This window comes from Cupressus sempervirens, chromosome 10 (genome assembly GCF_028749045.1).
Source record: "Cupressus sempervirens isolate cs-2001-9-10 chromosome 10, ASM2874904v1, whole genome shotgun sequence".
In the NCBI taxonomy this organism is placed as follows: Eukaryota; Viridiplantae; Streptophyta; class Pinopsida; order Cupressales; family Cupressaceae; genus Cupressus; species Cupressus sempervirens.
In genome coordinates this window covers 846,159,595-846,163,747 of record NC_143127.1, presented here as the reverse complement: position 1 = coordinate 846,163,747, position 4,153 = coordinate 846,159,595, and the positions used below count along the sequence as shown (strand labels likewise).

The window sequence follows — 4,153 nt, the reverse complement described above, 5'->3', positions numbered from 1 at the left end:
GAGTCCAAAAGGCAGGGACTCCAGCTCACAAAGAGCTCTTGTTTTTTAATATTTGTGTTATACCAAAGTTCAATGAGTGGAAAAAAGGCTCTTCGAAACAAAAATGCATTGAAAACAAAAATAAGATCAATTTTTTTCATGATTGCCTAAACACTTGCGAGACAAAGACTCGACTTACATTGTGTGGTCAAGCGTGAAAGCATTCAAAAGAGATGTCTTCATGCATATTATCCCCAATCTTTCCTGCACAAACGTATTCCTCACGTAGACGGTCATTTTAGAAGACCAACTTGATCACGTCAGGGAGTGGCATTGTACGCTGCCAAATCATTCGTTCGTTTTATTCACCGTCGACGCGTATTCGTTGGATTAACGGTTTGGAAGTCCTCGAGCGTTTAAAATTTCAAAATTGATGGTTCGAACAAATTGTAAAGGAAATTGCACTTCTGCCAAGTTCGCTCATTTCGTAGCTTGCTTGTTTTCTATTTATATTCGAAAATACAGCTCGCATTGTCACAAAAATGGCGATGAAGCATTTGGTCTTAGCAACTGCTATCGTGATTGCACTGAATAATTGCACTTCCTTTGCATTAGATGGTGCGGATACGCTTCTACTGGCGGATTCTCTCGCTGTAAACGAGACCCTAATATCAAAGAATGGCACGTTTGAATTGGGATTTTTCTGTCCAAATGGAACGAATAATTGGTATATTGGCATCTGGTACGCAGAAATTTCTCCCAAGGTCGTAGTTTGGTTGGCTAACAGAGACAATCCCGTCAAAGACATGCCCGGTGTTCTGAAATTTTCAAGCCACGGTCATCTCAGACTGGTCGATGGAAAGGGCCAGTCAGTGTGGTCGAGTGATAATGGCCTGAAAGGATCGCAGGCAGTGATGACGGACCTTGGAAATTTCATTATTCTGGGTCGCGGCCACAACAAGTCTGAGATTGTTTGGGAGAGTTTCACTCGTCCAACAAATACATGGTTGCCCGGCATGATGTTGTGGAAAGGCACGATGGTCAGTTCCTGGAAGAGTTCTACGGATCCTGCAACTGGGCTCTTCTCTGGTGGAATGGACATCACCCCGGGAGAGACGCAGTTGCTATTGTTCTATAACAACACTGTTCCATACTGGTCAACCGGAGAGTGGGCTGGCAATTATTTCGACAAGGTTCCGGAGAATTATTCTCCTGAGAGATTCGAAGGGTCCTGTGTGGAGGTTTCTCCTTCAAAAATATATGCAAGTTTCACCATATTTCCTTTATTTCATACCGTCACAGGACAGTTCCACTTAGACGAGAATGGCGAATTACACCTCTACTACTTGAGGGATGATGGTAGCTGGATTCAGGGATTTTCTTCATACCAAGGTCAGTGCAGTCGGTATGAGATCTGCCGGGCGTATGGACTGTGTAATTTGCAGATTGATGAGTGTAGTTGCATTGAGGGTTTCACACCCAAGCATAAGACTCGGGGTGTTTTGTCAAATGGTTGTGCTCGGCGAACACCCCTTAACTGCACCACCGACGGCTTCCTCGAAACAAGGAACAGATCCTTGCCCGAAGAAGCAGCTGTCCTCATCAACAACGAGCCAAGAGAGCAAGGCTGCAGGACAGCTTGTCTCAACAATTGCTTCTGCACAGCCTTTGCTTTCGTAGTTTCTGATCTAGTACCAGTCTGTAGATTGTGGTTCGTAGAATTATTCAAAATGCGTGTTTTCTCTAACAATGAGTCCATCTTCATCAGGCTCGCAGCTTCTGAGCTGCCGCAGTCGACGTCAGTGAGAAGCAGGAAAGCACATGTACTACCTATTTTACTTCCTTCTGCCGCAGCTTTCTGTATTGTTCTAGCCCTCCTGGTGACCGCACTGTTTCTGTGGAGACGTCGAAGACCAGAGAAGAAGAGAAGGGTAGAAGAGGACGTGCCGATCACGCTCAAAGCATTCAGTTACAAAGAGCTGCGGATTGCAACGGAGAATTTCAAGCATAAGCTGGGAAGCGGAGCATTCGGTTCGGTGTTCAAAGGAACATTGCCAGACAGAAAACTTGTGGCAGTTAAAAGAATAAAGGGTTGTGCAGGAGCAGAGAAGCAATTCCATCAAGAAATAAGTACCGTGGGTATTCTACAGTATATTAATTTGGTAACGCTGTATGGGTTCTGCGTAGAAGGCGCTCACAGGCTGCTGGTGTATGCGTACATGCCCAACAGCTCTCTAAATTCATTCCTCTTCGGTAAAGAGGAAGAAGCAGGGAAGGTGCTGGATTGGAAGACCCGAATCCAGATCGCATTGGGTACTGCACGAGGATTAGTTTATCTGCATGAGGAATGCAGGGATCGGATCATCCACTGCGATGTCAAGCCTGAAAACATTCTTCTGGATGATGATTTCAGCCCCAAGATAGCTGATTTTGGGCTGGCAAAGGTGTTGGGGAGAGATTTTAGCCGTGTATTGACAACCATGAGAGGGACTCGAGGGTACTTGGCACCCGAGTGGATCGCGGGGCTCCCAATCACTCCAAAAGTAGATGTATACAGTTTTGGTATGACATTGCTGGAAATTGTATCCGGTCGTAGAAATCTGGATTTAAGGGTGGAGGAGAGCAGGTTGTACTTTCCTCCTTGGGCTTCATTGCAAATTCAGAGAGGAAACATAATGGGTGTTGCGGATGCAAGAATAGCTAGTGATGCAGATATGGAAGAGGTGAGACGAGCTGTTGTGGTTGGGGTACTATGCATTCAAGACAATGAGAATGTGAGGCCGAGCATGGGACAAGTGTAGAAGATATTGGAGGGGAAGATTGAGACTCCTGTTCCACAAATTCCAAGTAGACTACAGGCGCTTGTTGCCAAGTAGAATACACTGACAGTGATACCTATGTTCATGTCCAAGATGGTTACATATTAAGTGTCACAACTCGTCCTTAGATACATGTGTTTTCTAGTATATTTCTAGGACTATGTGACTGTTGATTGGGCCGTTGGACTTTGACCTTAGTATGCTATTTTGGATAAACTATATGACAGTAGTTAAATAATATTATGGAGTGCTTTAAATTTTCTTTAGTTGATGATGATGTTCAATCTTATACTACATTTTATGTTGTTATGTTAATTATAATATCAAGCATTTTAAATGACTTATGTAATGTATGAAAGTTACTTTATGAGTTAATATTGATTATGGATTATTGGACATTGACCCACTGATGTGTCTTTGAGTGTGTCTCTCTCAGAAGGGTAGGTGGGGATGGTCTAATAGCTGCACACACCACATGGACATTATTACATACTAGAATATTTATTTCATTCTACTCTTACCTTGCATTTTATCTCTACTTTGCTCCTTATATTAAACAAAATATATTATTCTCGAGTAAAGGAAATGTTAGAAATTTTCAAATGGGAATGTGAAGATAGAACACACAGCTTATTAATTTCATTTCTAATTTGAAAAAAAACATAGAATGAATGTATAAAATGATGAAATACAATACATCATTTCTTTATGTAAAAAATTTAAAGGTAAATTATTTTCTTTTATTTAATTAATTTATTTATTTTTGGTGAAATCCAATAGTGAAGTTAATTAGAATTACAAATACAATTCTCATAACTATCTTTTAATTGTTGTGGGTAGTGAGATTTTCTTATTTTTCTTTGATTATTGTGTTATTGAAAGATAAATTATAGACTAAGGTTGACCATGATTAGTGTGACATAATGTTAATTTAAATTGAATTAGAATTGACTTCAACCATTTCTATTAAGGCAAAGTGTCATGTATGTCCCTATGACCTTGACTTCATGTCCATGAGTTACTATGTTAGCATATATCTAATGATTTTTCTGTAAGGTGGTAATATGGGAGGGGTGTTGAATGTGGAGTAATAGGGAAGGGTAGAATTGGAAGTGATGTACATTTCATTCTATCTACCAATTTTAAATACTAGGTTTAAGTGCTTTGGCCAAAGCCAATTTGTGCATTTGTGATTATGTTTGGTTATTGTTTCATCTCCCTGCCACATCTGTGATTATGTGTTACATGTTAGGCATGTGTGCTATTGTAATTAGTTTCATGCCTACACCAAATCAATCCAATCCTATTGTTCCGAGCTGCTAGGCTTCTCGGGCATGGTCAGGGAGCTCTTCGTG

General features: G+C 41.0%; 1 pseudogene; it reads left to right on the top strand.

The window, feature by feature from the left end:
• The first annotated feature begins 521 nt into the window (after positions 1-521).
• LOC149536644 (G-type lectin S-receptor-like serine/threonine-protein kinase At2g19130 pseudogene) lies at positions 522-2,855 on the top strand (annotated as a pseudogene).
• The last annotated feature ends 1,298 nt before the right edge of the window (positions 2,856-4,153 follow it).